Consider the following 23,011-nt stretch of genomic DNA (forward strand, 5'->3'; position numbering starts at 1 on the left):
AGGCAAGCTCACAAGTGCAACTACAGTTTAATTACCCTCTTTTAACATTTAAAACAAAAGTTCCTTTTTAGAAGAACGAAATAAGTAAGATCTCATGCAACCGTGCATACTCATTTCTCTACAAAAATACCAGCGTGATAAGTACATCCACTGTAATGACAATAATAATAAGCACAACAGTACATATACGCTAAAAGCCCCCAAAACCTGGTGCCACAAGTGCATGACCAATCTAGAGAATATATAAAACTAATACAACTATTGTCTAAAAGGTAACAGACAAAAATAATAAACAAGGTAAAGGGAGACTCTGGTGTTGCGGATCGTAGCAAGGCAAGCAGCTCACCACTAAGTCTCCGTAGAAGATTGGCTACGCGCCCGCGTAACCATTGGTAGTACATGTCTCAGTACCTGCACATTAAGTGCAGAAGTATAGTATGAGTACGGAAAATAACGCGTACCCAATAAGTATTTAGCCTAACCTCGAAGAAGTAGTGACGAGGGGTCTACTTGACACTTACTAGAGGTCAAATAATAATGGAAATATATAAAGTAGACATGGTGAGTGTACAACAAGTAGCAACAAAGCAAATAAAAGTAACAACAGTAATTCCACACATGAGCCTATATCAAATAACTAAACATGTCATAATCGGCCTTGAAGGCGCTAAATCATTTGTTACCAAATCAAATCAAGTTCTAACTATTAAGCACGAAGCTGCCGAGGCAAACAGCCCGATCCTATAGGAATAGTGGTACTCAGTACTGCCAAGGCGAACGGCCCGATCCCATAAGAATAATGTTACCGACCTGCTGAGGCAAGCGTCCCGATCCCATAAGAGTAATTATGTCACTACCGCGGAGAACGACCCGATCCCATAAGAGTAGAGAAATGTATCTCGCTCGCGGATACACATGCGAGACGAGAAGACACAAATCTATAGTTTATCAAATATTTCCCAAATTTTCTTACGTAAGAGGCTAAGTCAGTATATTTAGTTAAAATCCTCAATCTCAAAAATAAAAGATTGAATGTTAGCTACTGCCTGCTTGCTAGTGCCTACAGGTATGATGTGAATCTAAGTCTACCCGAACATATCATGAATATAGCTACGTACGAACTCTCGTCACCTCGTGCGTACGTAGCTCCCCACAACAAGTAGCACACAACAATTAATACACCTAAGGGGATAAGTTCCCTCTTACAAGGTTAGGCAAGAGACTTACCTCGGTTCCAAGTCCTCAATACGGCTCTTCAACCTCACTAGAACTCCTCAAACGATGTCGATGACTCTGAAACTAACCAAAAGTCGTATAAACTAATAAATATATGCTCAAACGTTCATAGTTTAACTATTATAGTAATTACTCAACCAAATTTGGAAGATTCCTAAAATTTATCTCGGCTCCACGTGCCCGGGTTCCGAAAATATTTGAATATAAATGTTACACATGACCTCCCGAACTCAAATTTATAGTTTATTCCAATTTCCACAACCAAATTCATGATCAAATCTGAATTTTACTTAAACCATAGGTTCTACACAATCCCACAAGTTTCACTAATTTTTCATGTTTAATCTATCTATAACTCACGTATTTAACTTAAAAATGGGTGGACTTTACTTACCGTATGATGTTGATGAGAATCCCCCACAAAAGTGCTCAAACAATCGCCCAAGACCAAGTAAAAGTGTGGGAAAATGGGCTAAGTCCCGAAATAAATGCACCTCTGCCCAGTGATTTTCGCACCTGCGGTCACTTAACCACATCTGCTCAACCGCATGTGCGGTCAAAAAGCCGCATTTGTGATCCCCCACAGCCTCCAGCCTTCACGCTTCTGCAGACGGGGACACACTTTGGCGGGCTCGCTTCTGCGGACTCCCTCCACTCCTGCGATCTTAGCCAGCCGGCCCACTTTCGCTCCTGCGGAGCCTCCATCGCATCTGCGAACGCGCAGATGCGAAATAAACCTCGCACCTGCAGCCACCCAACTTCAGCCAAAGTCCGCTTCTACGACCACAGGGCCACTTCTGTGTGCTTGCACCTGCGGCCATTTCCTCGCAGATGCGATTGCACCAGTTCTGAAGCTAGCAACAGTTCCCAAGTCCAAAACTAAGTCAGATTCCAATCCGATTCGCACCCTCCCCCCTCCCCCCTCCCCCAGGACCCCATCCAACTACACCAACACATCCAACAACATGATATAAACTAAGTCGAAGCCTCAAACCTTGTTAAACAACATCAAAACTATGATTCGCAACCCAAAACTACGATTCGCAACCCAAAACAAAATTGAATCAACTTATGAACTTCAAACTTCACAACTAGCTTCGAACGCGCTGAATCATACTTAGACTACTTGGAATGACACCAAAATATGCGTACAAGTTATAAATCACCATACGGACCTATTCCCAGGCTCGGAATCCCAAACGGATCTCGATAACACCAAAGTTTACTCCAAGTAAAATTTAAAGAACTAGAAACCTTCAATGAACCAAATTTCCACATTAAGCGCCAAAACCCTCCCGGATCACCTGAAACCCGATCCAAATACACGTCTATGTCCAAAATTATTATACGAACCTATTGGAACCTTCAAATCCTGATTCCGAGGTCGTTTACTCAAAATGTTGACTCAAGTCAAACTTGGTCACCTTATGCCACTATTAAGGAACTAAGTGCTCCGATTTCAACCCGTATCCTTCCAAACCTAAACCAACCATCCCCGCAAGTCATAAAATAATAAAAACACATATGGGGAGTCTTAATTAGGGGAACATGGATCTAGAAAGCAAAACGATCGAAAATCTGATGATGGTACTTGAACCCTGTGTGGTGCTTTGATTGTGATGCTAGATTCTATTTGTATGTTTTTTCATCACACATGCCATTTGCATAATAACTCATTCTCTTTAAAATCCTATTCAATCAACCAACATGAAAATCACAAGTAATTTTGGACCGGTACTGATACCAAATAAAATCTAATAAGATAAACCTATACTAATTCAACTAATGAAGCACAAAATCAGCATACTCGAAGTAGAAATTAAAGAGAATGATGGACCTTTAAGTGAGCTTTGTCCAATAAAATTGTCCTCCACCATAGGTTTTTATTGCAATATTGAATCGGTTGACAACAAAAACTAAAAATCCGCAACAATCTTTGGCCGGAGCTCGAACTAAAACTTGACGACACCCAACAGAGCTTTAGACCGGTAATCCGATGATGGTACCAAACCTATGTGGTGCCTTGATGATGATGCTAGGTTCTATAGTGGTGATTGAAGCTAGCTTAAACTTAAATTTAAAAATTAAAATTTTCGAAATTAAAATTTGTTTCGAATAAGTATTTTTAAAATAGATTGAGTACATATCAAGAAGTTTGAATCTCAATTTTGGAAAGATTTGATGGAGATTTGAGGTTTGAATTGAAGTTTGAGCCAAATTCGAAGTAGAAGATGAGCATGAAGAAGATTATATGTGTATCTTCTTATGTACTCCTCGTATATCATTTGTAAATCCTATATGTATTAAATGAGTATCTCATGTATATCTATGTATACTTATGTATGAGATACATATTAGGTACATGTGTTGTAGAGAAATTTTTAAACTTGATTTCAACTATGATTTTGACTTTAAACCATTCCAAATCACTTCCAATCATTCTCAACTTTTATATATTGACTCATCTATATGTTTCACCGAATTCCAAACACACCGATAAAGAAAACTCTTTTTTACCTATCTTCTTTTTAATGTTGTATATTATTGGAAATTTTTTCTAACTATTTTTGATAGCATGACTTAATGGCTAATAATTCGTTAGTACTGTTTATTTTTGTCCTATTGTAGTTCTTTCATAAACTACTACGTTTGGCCTTTCAGAGCAAAATAATATTAATATAGCCAAATATTCATAAAATGCTACTAATATTAGTCCAATTGGCTATTTATATATTTCTCCCTCTCACTAACCATTTGTACGATAAACTCTATTCCTTAAAATCATTTTCAATCAACCAACAAGGAAGTCACAAGCTATTTTGAACCAGTACTAATACCAAATATGATCTAATAGGATAAAACTCTCACAATTCAACCAAAGTAGAACAAGATCAACGTATTCGAAATAAAATTAGAGAGAAAAATGTAACTTTAAGTGAACTTCTCCAATAAAACGGTCCCCCACCAAAGCTTTTTACAGCAATATTGAATGCATTGACAATAAAAATTGAAAATCCGCAATAAACTTTGGCCGAAGCTAAAATAAATTGATGACACCCAATGGTGCCTTAGACCGAAAACCTGAGGATAGTATCCAAAACTTGTGTGATGCATCGATAGTGATTCTAGGTTCTATTGTGGTGATTGAAGCTCGCTTAAGCTTGATTTTGAAAATTTAAATTTTTAAAATTAGAATTTTTTTAGGCGGTATTGTTGGAATAGACTAGGTACATTTCAACAAATTTGAATCTCAATTGCGGACGATTTGATAATGATTTGAGGTAGTTTGAATTGAATTTAGAGCCAAATTCGAAGTACAAGATGAACATGAAGAAGATGATATGTGTATCCTCCTCTGTAACCCTCGTATATCATTTATATATATCATATATATAAGATGTATATCTCATGTATATATATGTATACTTGTGTGTGAGATACATGTTAGGTATATGTGTTGTAGAGAAATTTTAAAACTCTATTTTAACTATGATTTTGACTCTAAGCTAGGGGTGGCAAGTGGGCCGGTCCAAACGGTCCCAAATTAAACGGGCCAAACGGTCTCGGGCTAAATGGTCTTTTTGTAGGGACCAGACCGGGCCCGTTTGGTCCTGGGCTAAACGGTCTCGGCCCCCAGGCTAAATGGGCTAAGTGGGCCCAATATTTTTTTTTTTTAAATTAAATAGAAATTAGAGATAAAAGGATGTTAAAAAAATATCTAAGGCAATGCCTTGTAAATTTTATTATAGAATTGTGACCTAAATTTTTTAATTCAAATTTAAAGTCTTAAAAGACAAAATTATTGTAAAGAGATATACAAAGCAATGCCTTGTAATTTTATTATAGCATTAAAAAAATATGGCAATATCTTTCTTAGTCTTCATCCTCCCTATGGAATGAGCACAACAAGGTGCTAATACCACCATTGAGAAGAAAAAAAAACTAATCAAGATGTGTCAAAATACAAGTTATATAATACATACTAATTTTTGTTCATACAAGTTACATGGATTTAACAAAGCAGCAACACCATAAATAGGGGGAATAAGGGAAAATATTTTTAAAACTTTTTTTCTCATAGAATCAACAGCAAATTTATAAATTTCCCCACCCTCTGAAAAATGAGCAAACAAATTTGCTAGTTCTGCAATATAAACTAAACAATTAGAAATAGTAGGATAATATTGCCCAAAAAATTTATTTGTAGCAATATAAAATTTTTCTAAAAAATCTACAAATATTTTAACATTAGCCCAATCCCCATTTGTAAGGTGCTCATCATCATCACTTACACTTACATCTTGTTGAAAATTGATTATCGTTGAAGACTTGAAGACTTCAATTCACAAACTTCACAATTTTTTAACAAATTGTAACAATAAAGTAAGCAATAATAGCAATTATAAAAGAAAATTAGAGAGAGATTGTGATAGATTGATGATTTTGTAACAAAAATAAAAGAATGAGGGGGTATTTATAGTTGAAAATAGGAAAAAAGTGTAACTATAAAAAGTTTGGGGTTAAAACAAAGTTGGGGGGAGGGAGGGGAGGGTTAAATGGCTATTTTATAAATAGCCAACAACTATTTTTGATAGCCCAAAGGCTATTTTTTAAATTTTATTTATTTATTTGTTTTTTAAAAAAGTTGACCGTTGGGACCGTTTGGCCCGCGAGGGGACCGGTCCGGTCCCGGTCCCTGGCGGGCCCAAAGCATAGGACCGGCCCATGAGACCGACCCAGACCCACTAAAACCGGTCCTAACGGTCCTAGCCCTTTTGGCTTGCGGTCCCGGTCCTGGACCGGCCCACTTGCCAACCTTACTTTAAGCTAGTCCAAATCACTTCCGGTCTTCCTCAATTTTAGTATATTGTCTCATCTATTTTCAACGAATTCCAACCACATTAATTAAAAAAAAAAAAAATTAATATTATATATAATTGGTAATTTTTTTAACTATTTATGATAACATGACTTAATGGCTAATTGTTCGTTAGAAGTGTTTATTTTTTATGTATTGTAGTTCTCTCATAAACTACCATATTCGGCCTTTCAGAGAAAACTAATATTAATATAAGCCCAATATTCAAAAATTGCTACCAATATTAGTCCAATTAGCTATTTATATATTTTCCCCTCTCACTGACCATTTGTACAATAACCTATGCTCCTTAAAATCGTATTCAATCAACCAACAAGGAAGTCACAAGCTATTTTGAACCAGTGCTGATACCAGATATAATCTAATATGGATAAAACTCTCACCATTCTACTAAAGTAGCACAAAATCAACATATTCGAAATAGAAATTAAAGAGAAAGATATACCTTTAAGTGAACTTCTCCAATAAGATGGTCCTCCACCAAAGCTTTCTACATTAATGTTGAATCTGTTGACAACAAGAATCGAAAACCAACAATAAACTTTTGTCGGAGCTAAAAACAAATCTATGACACCCAATGGAGCCTTATAATAAAAATTTGAGGACGGTTTTTGAAACTTGTGTGGTGCTTCGATGGTGATGCTCGGTTTTATGGTGTTGATTGAAGCTTAAACTTGAATTTGAAAATTAAGATTTTTAAAATTAGAATTTGTTTTGAGTGGGTATTGAAATAGATTGGGTACATTTCAAGAAATTTGAATCTTAATTTTGGGACAATTTAGTAGAGATTTGAGGTAATTTGTATTGAAGTTTGAACTAAATTTGAAGTAGAAGATGAACATGAAAGAGACGAGATGAGTATCCTCTTCCCCCGTATATTATTTGCATCTAGGCTCTTTTTTAATCTAACATGTCGTTTCCGAAGTTCTTATGAAACATCTATTTTGGAGGCCCAAAGACTACCTTTTCTTTTTCAATCTATGAAAAAGAATTCGAGCACCCAACCTAGAATTTTAGGGTGTGTTTGGTATGGAGAAAAATATTTTCCTTATGTTTTTGTCACGATTCAAATCCCACTATAGGTCGTAATGACGTCTAATGCCATTGTTAGTCAAGCCAACAAATATATCAACATATTAATAGTTAATCCAAAATGCATTTCAAAATGATTAAAGAAATAAGGAGTGGAAATTGCTTATTTTTATAGAAAATATAGACATTATTATCTTAAATGCTCGAATAAAGCAAAAATATAAACCAAACGATCATGGAGGAATACAATAAACAGAAAAATTCTCCCCAAAACCCGGAGTCACAAGCGCATGAGCATCTACTAGAAAGTACAATATTAATACAACTTCTGTCTAGGATGTAAAATAGACATGACAAAATAAATAAATATGATGGAGACTCTGTGTGCTGCGAATCATAACATAGAATACACCTCACCATAAAGTCCCCTCAACAGCTGTGCCCATGCGCCTAAATGACCACCAAAAGTACATGCACAATCAGTGCATAAGTGTAGCATGAGTACATAAATCAATGCGTACCCAATAAGTATCTAGCTTAACCCCAGAGAAGTAGTGACGAGGGGTCGACATCGACACTTACTAGTGGTTGTAATGATACGACCGGTCATTTTGAGTATTGTAGTCTCGTTTTTCCATTTATTGCTTATTCTATATTCATTTGTGGTTATGTGACTTGATGGGGTGGTTGGTTTGGTTCCAGGGATGTTTCGGAATAAATTGGGATACTTAGTCCCAAGGTTTCGTATCATGTTTTAGGATCTGTTGGAATATACAGATGGGGTCTCGGGAGCCTCGGGTGAGATTAACATTGATTTCGGATTGCTTTAGACTTGGAATTTGGCTGACCTTTCTCATGCCGGGTGCGATCGCACCTACGAGAATGGGGTCGCATGTGTGAAGTCGCAGAAGCGACAAGAGGACCACATGCGGAGGCTGGCCAGTGACTGCAGGTGCGAGGTAGTTTCCGCATCTGCGAGCCCCAGGTGCGGAGAACCTGACGCAGATGAGGATTTTGGTTAGGGGAGCTTGAGTTACAGAAGCGAAGGAGATCAACTGATGCGGTCCCGCAGGTACGGGACTTGGACCGCAAAAGCAGACCCACAAAAGCGATAGTATAACGATCCGGCCGGTCATTTTGAGAATTTAAGTCCCATCCGGCGGCATAATGCCCTGAGCAACTTCATATTATGTGTATTGACTTGCGTGCGTGGTTGAATACGGTTACCTGATGTTTCAGAGTGATTTGCGACACTTAGTCCCTAAAACGGAAGCTTAAGTCTTAGGATTTTGACCGTAGTCGAAACTATATTAAGACGAATTCAGAATGGAGTTACGTCGGTTTCATTAGCTCCGTTGGGTAATTTTAAACTTAGGAGCATGTCCGGACTGTAAATTAGAGGTTTGTAGCTGATTTAGGCTTGAAATGGCAAAAATCGAATTTTTGGAGATTTGGACCGGAAGTGAACTTTTTGATATCGGGGTCGAAATGCGATTCTGAGAGTTGGAACAGCTCTGTTATATTATTTGGGACTTGTGTGCAAAATTTGACGTCATTTCGGGTTGATTTGATAGGTTTCGACACGGGTTTTAGAAGTTGGAAGATTTAAAAATTTATAAGTTCGATTCATGGTGTGATTCGTAGTTTCAACATTGTTTGATGTGATTTGAGACCTCGAGCGGGTCCGTGTTAGGTTATAGAACTTGTTGGTATGTTTGGACGGGGTGCCGAGGGCCCCAGGTATTTTTCGGACGAGTTGCGGATGATTTCCATGGTTTTGGGGAGGTCTGAGTTTTGGTGTAATCGCACATGCGGACCTTGGGCGCAGGTGCGATGGTCGCAGGTGCGAAGATAGAAGCGCAAGTGCGAGAAGAACTGGACTTGGAAGTCTCCGCAGGTGTGGAGAATTTGTGCGCATCAGCGGACTCGCCCGTGCGGAGATGGAAGCGCAGATGCGAGAATTGAGAGTTGGCCTTGGGTCGCAGGTGAAGTTTCGCATCTGCGATGCCCGCGGATGCGCAGAAGGCTCGCAGGTGCGGAGATTGTGGGAGTTAGTGACTTCCGCAGGTGCGACTGGTTGGACCGCAAATGCGACTGGTTCGACCGCAGGTGCGACTGGTTCGACCGCAGGTGCGACTGGTTCGACCGCAGGTGCGGTAGGCGCAGGTGCAAGGATCACTGGGCAGAAAGGGGTTGGAATCGAGGGTTAGTTCATTGTCACTCCATTTTTTGTTTTTAGCTCGGGAGAAGGAGATTCTTTGAGAGACTTTCAGAGGAATCTTGTGGGTAACGATTTCTTACTCGAATTTGGTTTTATTGCATTAATCTATAGTTGTGATCGGATTTGAGTAATTCTTATACGGTCGGACTCGTGAGTGAATGGGTGTTCGTATTTTGTGATTTTTACCTGATTCCGAGATGTGGGCCCGGGTCGACTTTTTAGGTTGAATTTTGAAATTTTTGTTAAAATATTGATTTCATTGATTAGATGAGTCTATTATTGTTGTATTCATGTTATGCAATTGTGTTTTGCTAGATTTGGACCATTCGGAGCCGGCTATTCATGGAAAAGACATTGTGACCGATTATTTGAGCTTGATTCGAGGTAAGTATCTTGTCTAACCTGGTGTGGAGGACTTCCCCTTAGGATTTGAGTCTTCTATGTTGATTGTAGTCCATGTACACGAGGTGACGAATGCGTGCACAGACTTATTTGTGGAAAGTTTGCCTTTTAGGGTTCTTAGGTCCTTGTATTCATTGAATATGCAGTTGTTCTTGTTATGATTATATATCTTAATTTTGGTTAATACAATATGATAGATAAGTGAAAAATAAATTTAATGACAGATAATATAATAAAAGTAAAGCATAGAAGAAATAATTCTTATTGGATGATCCTTGATAAGATGATAAGTCGAACAAAGCTTGAAGAGCCGAACTATGGCTAACTTAGGAGCAAAATGCTATGAATTACAATATATATATAATTATAGAGAAGAAAATTAGATGATTACAATGGTGATAAAGTGTGTCTATTTATAGAACTAGATCTAGGTAACCATTCTCCTTGAATTATACGACCATTATGAGTATTTACTCAATCCATCTGTTACTTTTGGTAGACATGTAATAGCTGAGTAAATGCTGGAATTTCATAACTGATGAGTTAATTCCGTAATTGATGAGTCAATCCTGTACCTATTGAGTCAATCTCGTACATGTTGAGTCAATTTCGTAATTAATTGCCTTGTTATGCCCATTACAACTATTTATTGCATTTAGTGTACGTTACATAATTGATTTGTAACTGATGGCGTAATGACGGTAAATCCCATATAACCCGGGATTAATTGATTCTTTCCTCATTTGTAAGTATTGTGAACACCTAATTTTTGACCGCACCCAAATTCGATACTATTTTAGTGTAAATATTTCTTTTAGGTCTAAGCTTAATATTTTAAACTTTTATCTTACTCTTAATAGGTTTTTTTTGAAAAACAAATATTAAAAAATAACAAAAAAGAATATTCACATTCTTAGGGTATAAGTTTATTTCTATTTACAAGAGAAAAGAAAATTTACAAAAATTACTTGGTTTCTTTTAATTTGAATTCAAATAAGTAAGCTATGATATCTTTTCTTAGTATTACTTAAATTATATGCAAATATTTAATTTTTTTATATTTTTCTTAGTCTAAAAGAAGTGGGTTCATATTTTTATTTATGTATTTTATCTTACCTTTTCTTTAAATAAAAGAAGTAAATAAAATAATATATTTTTAATTTAAAAAAAAGAGATCTTAGCTAACTCCTATCTGATCTAACAATCTCAACTTCCCCCACCCCTCACGTCACTCTACACCAATGCACACACTCACATCCTAATCCCCATATTCTCCACTCTTTTTCACGCTCACACACATACCAACATATTAACTTCCCTCACCCATACATCTATATATAATACACACACATTACATAAAAGGGCGAGGACAAAAACAGTTCTGAAATAAAAAATAAATAAAAAAAGCCGAGAGAGAGAGCTAGCGAAGAGAAGTAGCAGCAACTCCTTCCCCAAAAAATCAGCAGCTTTCACCATATTTACAGCCATGTAAAACTCACTATCCCTCACCAAAAATTAGCAATAAAGCACCATTAATGCCACCCAAAATATCACCATTTTTCTCCATTAAAACCAGCAGCTTTCTAGCCTCGAAAATCACCCAAACTTACTCTCGAAACTGTCCAGAATACAGCTGAAAAAAAAACAGATCAAAAACAGTCTTCTTTTCCTCACAAAAAGTGCAGCGTTTTTGGGATCGAGTTCAGTTAAAGCTTTGATCGTTGGTCCCTAGTTCCGTTCTAGTTTCACGTTGAGGTCTCGAGCTCCGGCGAAAGTTCGTTGTTTCTTTCAAGTTCTTTTGGATTGTCACGCTCATCCGAGCAAACCAGTAGATGTAAAAGTTGTTTGCTGGAGGTTTTTAGTATTAATGAAGGAATTTTGCTAACGGAAGGTCACTTCTCAACTTGTCCTTTACTATTATTGCGATATTTTTGGTAAATATTTGGTCAAGTTTATTCTTTTTTTGTGTTGGAGTATCTTTTCTTTAGTCTTAATTAGTTGTTTTCCATGATTTTTGTTTCTTGTTTTGGTATTTTGAAGAATTTGCTTAATCACGTGTATGGATATTAGTATTCTATTTAGTCCTATAGAATTTAGTAATGAAAGTTGATTGGTCTATATGATTTCATTTGTGATTTTGACTAAGGCATTTGTGTTGTGTAAGATAAATAAATGAGTGGGTCATTTTCCCACTTGTTGGTAGGCTTTAAATATGTACGGGCCAAATCTTCTTATTCTGCTAGGCCTATGAAATACTGAAACGATTAATCCAAGTCCAGCAATCCATTCTTTAATAATGAATTCGCCCATCTTCTTCCTTTATTCTATAATAGTTAATTCCATAACAACGAAAAAGTCTCCTAGATAGTCCGCTTACGTCAATTCCAAAATAATAGAATGCTAAGTTATAATTAGTTACTTACTAAAAATAGCTAATTCAAGCTCTTCCACTAACAATAGTCACCATAACTTATGGCTTACAATAATCTCAACTTAGAAGAGAAACAATCATGAATCGCCGGTAGTATGCTTGGCGCACTCTTAATCAAATCATCGTGATTATGTACACGTTCGCGTGATATAGTTATGATTTCCCAAATTAAAGGCAAAGTATGCGTTCGCACAACTTTGACACAACAATCTTAAAAATAATAAAGTACTATTAATTGTGTACACGTACGCGTGACATGATTCCTGACACACCAAACAAAATGAATACACGTACGCGTGATTCATTTCAAGATAATTCTATAATTATAAATAATCAAGCAATTAAAAGCGCTTTAAGACAAAAACACATAAAGTTTCCTAGAACGTAAAATATCCAGAATTGGTTAAGCCATGTATAATTATTAAAGTGACCGTGTTAGAACTATGGAACTTGGGAGTGCCTCACACCTTCTCTCGGGTTAACAGAATTTCTTACCCGATCTTCTGTGTTTCGCAGACTTAAACAGAGTCAATTTTTTTGAATTGGGATTGTAAAATAAATGGTGACTTGGGACACCGTAAATATTTATTCCAAGTGGCGACTCTTTAAGATAAAATAAATTAATCCCTTTTCAAATAATGTCACTTAAATTGAAAAAACTCCCTATCCTTAGGGAAAAAGGAGGTGTAATAGCTCTGGCGACTCTGCTGGGGACCAAGAACCCAAAATCTCTGGTTTAGGGTTCAGAATTCAAGCTTGTAATGTGATATATACTTGGCTTTATTGATTTGATGTTATTATTGTATTTTTAGGCCTAATGTGCTAATTACCGCTTTGATATTATTTGAACAGTATTAAATTGTCTTCTTATGCCTCCCTTCTAAGTCTTCTGAATTTATGGTGCACACGTGCGCGTGGCCCACTTTTCTGTTAGAAGTCATACCAATTAGAACGAGGTTGGGTCAGTAACTAGGCCGGATAAACTTTCGTGCTTTCGGTACATTGCTCCCACCTCGGCTCGAGTTGTTCGCTTGGGTAAGCCATGTCTAGAACACACCCCCAGGTTTAAACCTAAAATAATATAGCCTCATGCCGGATCCCTAGTAGGAACGTTTGTTTGCATCATGTGCATTTGACTTTGGGGACTCAACATAGGGGTTGGGTCAGTCTAGGACAGGTGTACCCAAAATTATAAGACCATCATGATGCATCTTATATGCTACATGTGCATTTTTCTTTGATTCGGTTTGTGCATTTGACCGTTTTCTAAAATAAAAATAAAAATATAAAAATTAAGGGAAACAATAGGGAAGAAAATAGGAGAGAGAAAATTTATACGGTTTTCAAAAAATCTCGGTATTTGAAAACTCCAAAAATCCTGTCAAAAGTTTACCCCAAAAAGATTATTACAAAATAAGCTTGAATTTTTCAAAAAGTGTCATCCTATTCCTGAAACATGACCGAACTACGTGATTCTCACCGGATGTGAGATACGTAGGCAAACCTCATCGGTTCCGGCCCCCAATTTTCAAAAAATCCAAAAATATTTTTCCTTTCCTTAATTCCTTCTTAGAATTCTTTCCTTAGAAAATTTTAAAAAAAAATTATTTAATACAAAAATATTTTTTTTTCCAAAGTCTTTCATTTGAAAAAAAAAATAATTTCCAAATTAAAATCCAAAAATATGTTTTTCCTTCTTTAGAACTCTTTCTTCCAAAAATTCAAAGAAAAATCAATCAAAATCAAAAAAAAATATTTTCTTTCTCCTTTAAGAAGTCTTCTTTTCAAAAATTCCCAAAGAAACAAAAGAGCTAGCTTATGTACTTTGTTCTCGGTATTCTCGAACTACGCAAGATCTGATTCATGCGGCGTCATGATACATAGGCAATCCCCATCGGATTCGATCATTGCCGTCAAATAAACTGAGTGAAAAAAGAAAGAGAGAAGAAAAAAAAAGAAAGAAAGGAGTGACAAAAATAACAAAGAAAAATAAAAAGCGAAAAACAACCAAAAAAAAACAAGAGTGAAAAAATACAAAAAGAAAACTCTTTGTCCAATTCGAAAAAGAAAACTGTGGAAAGTTTTCGTGAATGCTGTCAAATGGTGCAAGCAAGCCGCCAGGGTAAAACCTCCAATGGATGAAGCAGAAATGGTTACGGTCTTCCTACAGGCCCAAGAGGCTGAGTACTTCCAGAACATGATGTCTGTTATGGGTAATCCGTTCGCCGAGGCTATCAAAATTGGGGAGATATTCGAAAATGGTTTTAAAAAGGCCAAATCTTGAGTCATGCTGCCTTTAAGGCCACATCACAGACCGTTCAGAATGGTTCGGGGGGTTTGATGAACAGAAACATGAGGGAAGAGGGAGCCATGATGGCTTTAAGCTCGAGGGGGGCTCGCAGGTCATTCAACCAATCATATATGCTTCCTAAGGTCCCACAATAATATTTTCCCCATCAAGATGTTGTTTATGCAGTGGCACTGCCTCCCTATGCGGTGATGAACGCGCAACCTTACACGCGGCCACAACATTATACACAAAACCGAGCTCTACCTCCCAGAAATGCCAGTCCCTACCAAGCTCCATATAATCCCCAACCAAATATTCCCCAATACAATCCTCGCCCAAGAGAGCTCCTCAGAAGGAATCAGTTCACTCATATTGGTGAATCATATTCAAGTTTGTTTCAAAAGCTAATCGGGCTAGGTCTGCTGCAGCCAGTGGCCCCGAACCGGCCAAATCCCGAGTCCCCTCGCACCAAGCTGATGCTAGATGTGAATACCATTTTGTAGCAGTGGGACATGATATAGAGGACTGTTGGACCCTCAAAAGGGCAATTGAAGAATTTGATCCAGCTCTGAAAGCCATTATAGCCATTGCCGCAATAGAAAAGAAACCTAAAAATAGGCGCCAAACCTAAAACTTTCCCTATCAGACGGGAATATCGGTAGCCGATCTTGCTATCTTTTCTATATTTCGGGTTATTTTAGGGTGTAATCCGAATTCTTTTACTTTACTATCTTACTTTCTGATGTAAACCCTTATATTATTTTTTTTTACATATAAAATTTAAATAAATAAAATCAATATTTCATCATCCATGAACGTCTCTTTTATTAATCTTGTCACCTTTCTTATTCTCTTTTCAGTTTTGTTAATGCAGATTTTAATAACATGACATGCTTGCGGACTTGATGCCCAGATCCTAAAACGATGTCAGACCTTGAAATAATGAATCAAGAAGTAGAATGTGCCAAAGATAAGGCTTGTAGGAAAATAAACAAAGAAGGGACAACAAGCCTAAACCAAGTCCAAATGAAAACTGTCCTTACTTGATTGGTTTATGGCACTGTAGCCATGATATCAGTAGAAGTTGAAATTCATTCTCTTCGGATCATTGTTGAAACCGAGTTCGGGGATGAAGATTGAGTCAAGACCCGATTGAAGAAAATGACTTTGGTTGATGAAAAGCGATTGACTGCATTTTGCCACAGGCAGTTGTACCAATAAAGAATGGCCCGTGCCTACAACAAGAAAGTGAGGCCCAAGAAATTTGAAGTAGGGAAACTCGTTCTGAGACGTATTCTTCCGCATCATGAGGAACCTAAAGGAAAATTTTCCCCGAATTGGAAGGTCCATACATTATAACAAGAGTACTGCCAAAAGGGAGTATTGTATTTGGGAGACATCGAAGGAAATGTTTCCGATACAACTGTCAATGCAGACGCGGTCAAAAGGTACTATATTTGACCCATTACGCAGCTTTAATGCTCTCACTACTCAAATACTATTAACCCTTTGCTAACCCTTTGAGCCCGATATTTTTTTCCTTGTCCACCCTCTTTGGAATCTTGTATGTAATGAGAAAGAAAAAGAAAAAAAAAAGAAAAGAAAAAAATGAAAAACAATAGAGGAAAAAAACAAAAAAATAAATAAAGAATAAAAAAAAAAGCAAAAGAAAAACAGAAGAAAAACAAAACAAAAATCAAAACAAGTTCAAGTTAATTGAACTACGTCTGACGTGATTTCGAAAAGATACGTAGGCAACCTCACTCTGGAGTTTGGTCACACTAAAACAAAATTCCACATTTCCCTAAAAGAGAAAATTGGGGCAGATGTTATAATGGTTCGGCGATCATTTCGCCCGAAAGGTTTCAAAGTTGTAATTCAATCCAAATTCTTTCTATCCAAATCCTTTCAAGTCCTTTCGATCAATTGGCGAGAATGTTCAAGAATTGCAGGATACGATTACTTGGATCGATGCAACCAAATGAGAGAAATAAAATTAGAGAGTCCTATTGGTGAAAACCCTCATGGGCACTGTAAGGCGATGGTGAATAAAGAAAATAAAAATGAGAGAGTCTTGTTAGTGAAAACTCGCAAAGGGCACTATAAGGCGATGGCGAGAAGAGAAATGAGAGAGGTCAGCTAGTGAAAACCCGCAAAGGGCACTATTGATCGAAAATAGGATCCACACAGCCATGACATCAACACAGTCCTGAGCAAGGTTTCTCTGTTTCAAGTCAAAAGTTGTGATGAGTTTCTGAGAGTCAAACGATTTACACAGATCAGGCATCCAGTCCAAAAGGCATGTCATGTTCATTGAAGTCCGCATGTACTCCCAGATAAGTTCGTCTTTCTGTTCCCCCAAAGGGACACCTCTTGTTTTAAACTCATTCTCTATTCCATTATTTTTTTTCTTTGAATCCCTTTCGATCTAACTTTGTTCTAAAAATAAGGCAAAGAAAAGATGGCAAGACCGATTTACAGGGTTCTCGTTTGAACCAAGCTGATATATTCAAAAGGTGCCCAGCCTCGGCAAGGGCATCCAGTCGACCCCGACTGACCATGATTTGTCGATGCTTTGAAATGGAAAACTTTGAAAGAAGCCAAAAGTGAAATGCGCACAAAGGCAAAATAAAGTTGAAAAAGGTGAAGTCCTACGCGACCAACCATCATGGCAAAGTTTGGAAAAGCCAAAGGTTCTCCAGGGTCAGAAATAGAGTTGGTATTCAGGAAATCATCAGTTGCAGTTGAAATCATTAAAGAAGATGAGTGGAGATCAAGAGATTGAAATAATCAAGGCCACAAACAGACCTCCATTGTAAAACTAACAAATCTTTCTTTGTTCAGAACAAGAACAGAACAGTTGTAGGAAACAGTTCGTGAAAAGACGAACACTACCAAGTGAAGTTCTCAAATCCTTGATTTTCTTCTAATATACATGTAATCATTTTATTTTTAGTTTCATTTTAGGGAACCAATACCCTAGCTTCAACACAGGGTACTACATCCCCTGGTTGAATTATTTTCTGCCAAAATAGGGTACGACATTCCCTAATAGCATCCTAGAGTGCCACAAGACTCAGCTTATTGCCAACACACGGTACTACATTCCCTGGTTGCATTCCTTTCTGCCAACATAGGGTACGACATTCCCTAGTATCATCCTAGAGTGCCACGAGCCTCATCTTATTACCAACACAGGGTACTACATCCCCTGACTGCATTTCTTTCTACCAACATAGGGTACGGCATTCCCTAGTAGCATCCTAGAGTGCCAAGAGCCTCACCTTATTGCCAACATAGGGTACTACATCCCCTGGTTGCATTTCTTGTTACAAACATAGGGTACGACATTCCCTAGTAGCATCCCAGAGTGCCAAGAGCCTCACCTTATTGCCAACACAGGGTACTACATCCCCTGGTTGCATTTCATGTTGCAAACATAGGATACGTCATTCCCTAGTAGCACCCCAGAGTGCCTCGAGCCTCATCTTATTGCCAACACAGGGTACTACATCCCTTGGTTTCATTTCTTATTGCAAACATAGGGTACGATATTCCCAAGTAGTATCCCAGAGTGCCATGAGCCTCATCTTATTGTCAACATAGGGTACTACATCCCTTGGTTGCCTTCCTTCTTGTTAACATAGAGTACGATATCCCCTATTATAAAATATATATAAAACAATTCTCTCATTTCTTTTTCAATTCTTTATTTTGCAATAGAGATATAGTTTATTGTATTTTCAATAACTCACAAAATTTTTCTAGTACAAATTGGGGCAGAAAATATTTGTTCGTTTTGTTTGTTTCTGATGGCTTGCAGGTTTTTCTGCAAAGTACGAATTGGATGTGCAAGAAAAGACTCCAACTCTCGCCAGAGAAATTGGAACGTTTGATCTCAATACCAGCTGCAACCAGCTTTGACGTAATGCATGCAGAGACATAGGGTCTCAAGATCCATCTTCTCATCATCTGATCAAGAATCAAGCCTCGGAGAATATTTCATAGTTTGTTACATCGAGAGCATCAAGTTTCAGTCTAAAGTCAATGGGGGAAGCAAGTCAAGAATCAAGACAAGACTCCAGATGGCATTTAAATAGAAATTTTGTAACTCTTAGATTTCAAGAATATGTAATTTTCTTTTCAATTTGATGTAATAGTAGGAACTGCGGATCGGAACCTCAACGAAACTTCACTCAACTCTCCCTCTAAGCATACTCAATCACTCTTCTTCCACTTGAACTACACGCAAATTGATTCCCTTATAACCCGGGATATGTAGGCTGCCTAAAACCAAGGCACAGTCACAACCTCTTCTTTTCTCTTCTTTTCCTTTTTAAATAATAGTGAGGTCAAAAATCAGTCACCTTGTTCATTTCTTTGCCTGAAAACTTTTCATGTTTCCAAGCAAAGAGGGGCATGCTGTGAATACCTAATTTTTGACCGCACCCAAATTCGATACTATTTTAGTGTAAATATTTCTTTTAGGTCTAAGCTTAATATTTTAAACTTTTCTCTTACTCTTAATAGGTTTTATTTGAAAAATAAATATTAAAAAACTACAAATAAAAAAATATTCACATTCTTAGGGTATAAGTTTATTTCTATTTACAAGACAAAAGAAAATTTACAAAAAAATACTTGGTTTCTTTTAATTTGAATTCAAATAAGTAAGCTATGATATCTTTTCTTAGTATTATTTAAATAATATACAAATATTTAATTTCCTTATATTTTTCTTAGTCTAAAAGAAGTGGGTTCATATTTTTATTTATGTATTTTACCTTACCTTTTCTTTAAATAAAAGAAGTAAATAAAAAAAATATTTTTAATTAAAAAAAAGAGATCTTAGCTAACTCCTATCTGATCTAACAATCCCAACTTTCCCCACCCCTCACGTCACTCTACACCAATGCATACACTCACAGCCCAATCCCCATGTCCCCCACTCTTTCACGCACACACGCACACCAACACATTAACTTTCCTCACCCATACATCTATATATAATACATACGCATTACATAAAAGGGCGAGGACAAAAATAGTTCTGAAAAAAAAAAACCGAGAGAGAGAGCTAGCGAAGAGAGGCAGCAACAACTCCTTCCCCAAAAAATCAGTAGCTTTCACCATATTTACAGCCATGTAAAACTCACTATCCCTCACCAAAAATCAGCAATAAAACACCATTAATGCCACCCAAAATATCACCATTTTTCTTCATTAAAACCAGCAGCTTTCTAGCCTCAAAAATCACCCAAACTTGCTCTCGAAACTGTCCAGAATACAGCTGAAAAGAACAGATCAAAAACGACCCTCTTTTCCTCACAAAAAGTGCAGCGTTTTTGGGATCGAGTTCAGTTAAAGCTTTGATCGTTGGTCGCTAGTTTCGTTCTTGTTTCATGTTGAGGTCTCGAGCTCCGGCGAAAGTTCGTTGTTTCTTTCAAGTTCTTTTGGATTGTCGCGCTCATCTGAGCAAACCAGTAGATGTAAAAGTTGTTTGCTGGAGGTTTTTAGTATTAATGAAGGAATTTTGCTAACGGAAGGTCACTTCTCAACTTGTCCTTTACTATTATTGCGATATTCTTGGTAAATGTTTGGTCAAGTATATTCTTTTTCTGTGTTGGAGTATCTTTTCTTTAGTCTTAATTAGTTATTTTCCATGATTTTTGTTTCTTGTTTTGGTATTTTGAAGAATTTGTTTAATCACGTGTGTGGATATTAGTATTCTGTTTAGTCCTATAGAATTTAGAAATGCAAGTTGATTAGTCTATATGATTTCATTTGTGATTTTGACTAAGGCATTTGTGTTGTGTAAGATAAATAAATGAGTGGGTCATTTTCCCACTTGTTGGTAGGCTTTAAATATGTACGGGCCAAATCTTCTTATTCTGCTATGCCTATGAAACACTGAAACGATTAATCCAAGTCCAACAATCCATTCTTTAATAATGAATTCGCCCATCTTCTTCCTTTATTCTATAATAGTTAATTCCATAACAACGAAAAAGTCTCCTAGATAGTCCGTTTACGTCAATTCCAAAAAAATAGAATGCTAAGTTATAATTAGTTACTTACTAAAAATAGCTAATTCAAGCCCTTCCACTAACAATAATCACCATAACTTATGCCTTACAACAATCTCAACTTAGGAGAGAAACAATCATGAATCGCCGGTAGTATGCTTGGCGCGCTCTTAATCAAATCATCGTGATTATGTACACGTTCGCGTGATATAGTTATGATTTCCCAAATTAAGGCAAAGTATGCGTTCGCGTAACTTTGACACAATAATCTTAAAAATAATAAAGTATTATTAATTGTGTACACGTACGCGTGACATGATTCCTGACACACCAAATAAAATAAATACACGTACGTGTGATTCGTTTCAAGATAATTCCATAATTATAAATAATCAAGCAATTAAAAGTACTTTAAGACAAAAACACATAAAGTTCCCTAGAACGTAAAATATCCAGAATTTGTTAAGCCATGTATAATTATTAAAGCAACCGTGTTAGAACCACGAAACTCAGGAGTGCCTCATACCTTCTCTCGGGTTAACAGAATTTCTTACTCGGTCTTCTGTGTTTCGCAGACTTAAACAGAGTCAATTTTCTTGAATTGGGATTGTAAAATAAATGGTGACTTGGGACACCGTAAATATTTATTCCAAGTGGCGACTCTTTAAAATAAAATAAATTAATCCCTTTTCAGATACTGTCACTTAAATTGGAAAAACTCCATATCCCTAGGGAAAAAGGAGGTGTGACAAGTATGAGCTATTCTCACGTACCTGATGTGGGGCTATTATATAATGATCAGTTCAAAGACTAACATGCACGGTACAAGTATGTTCGATCCCGAGGGTGTTTCATATATCATCCTTACATGTCATTCTTCACTTTTATCATAACTTTGCTGACATATGTCGCCATATAATATACCCATGTGGCGAGTCTATTTTTTACTAATACAGATAGTCCCCCCACTTTTTAATTACTCACTATGATGTGACTGGAAAGTAAAAGATTTTATCTTTTTTACCCTCAGCTCTGCCTCATTAAAAACCTTACCGAAAAACTCCAATGGGGATAAAAATCGGGCGAAGGAAAAACGAGTGCAGAACTTAGGGATTCGGATGGGAAATTCGCCACTTATTTTCCTTTTGTGAATGATCGGTTGGTGCTGAAAAAGTACCACTGCTACAGAAACCTTGATCTCGGGTTTTTATTATTCATCCGAAACTTTTAATCTTTGAGTTTTGACTCTTGGATTTTAGTTGTACCTGAAACTTTTATAACCTCACAAGCCTTAAAGGTCTGGGATGTTAATAACCAAGAATTTTATACTTCTTATTTTGATCAAGTCCAGGAATTTAATACAACCGGTTAACTTTATGATCAAAAAATAAAGTATCTGACCATTAGCCATTTGATTGGATGACTTTAGAAGAAGAGTACTATGTATACTAATCTGGAGAGTGTCTTTGCACGTCTTCCAAAAAATAATTTGACAAGGGGAGGAAAGAGCTTTCTGAGGATAGTCAGAGTAAATGTTGGACCAATCCCTAGCCTACTCAGTTATGTCTCCAAGCTAGATGATATTTCTATTATCATGGCAGATGATAGAGAGAATTCCTTTATTTGAGAAATATATAAGTACTACAAATATAAGTATTGTAATCACGCTTGTCTAGTTATTATTTGGTATTATAGAAAATTTATCCAAGTACTGATTTTTCTTGGCACTTTAAGAATTTATTACTCATATTTAGTCTTATAGACTTAAAATATATATTTAGATGCATACTTTCATGTGCGATATCTTAAAGTTGCACCTGTGGGTGTCTAACTTTTAAATAAAAGAGGGCACTTTTATATATTTCAAATGCTATGAAGAAGACATCTCATTTTCATTCAGGCGTAAAATAGGATCGATTGATCCGAGTAGACTTTTAGTTTGAGAGAGTATTAATCCTGATAGGATTTACGGGAGTATTGATCCTGGTAAGGCATTGAGTCTGAGGGAATATTGATCCCAAATAACTATATATCTTAGTAGATTTGTCTTGAAGAGACATTTAATCTGATTGGATGTTGAATCCAAATTGGAGTATATGAACATACTTCCAAGTACAGAGGGACACATGTTCGAAATAATATTTGAGATTTCTATTAATATATATGGGATAATCTATCTGAGTGATAATACAATCAACGTTGGACCGAATATAAATCACGTGTTTGTTTAAAGTGAACTTTATTCTGTTGGCATATTTGCGTATATTTATCTTGACTTGGATATAAAACTCTCATTTTTTATCGTGGAATTTTTGATGCCGGCATGGAGTTTCGATCATTTTTGTGTATGTGTAATATATGTATCCTTAAAGAGTTGATTCAACACTATTTGAAGTATTTATGCTTGATATGAGAAAGACAACTAACTGAATTAATATGGTGGTAAATAATGTCAGAATACTCTTAAGAATTCTATCTCCCAAGGCAATCGACT

Source organism: Nicotiana tabacum, chromosome 4 (assembly GCF_000715075.1).
Source record: "Nicotiana tabacum cultivar K326 chromosome 4, ASM71507v2, whole genome shotgun sequence".
Lineage (NCBI taxonomy): Eukaryota > Viridiplantae > Streptophyta > Magnoliopsida > Solanales > Solanaceae > Nicotiana > Nicotiana tabacum.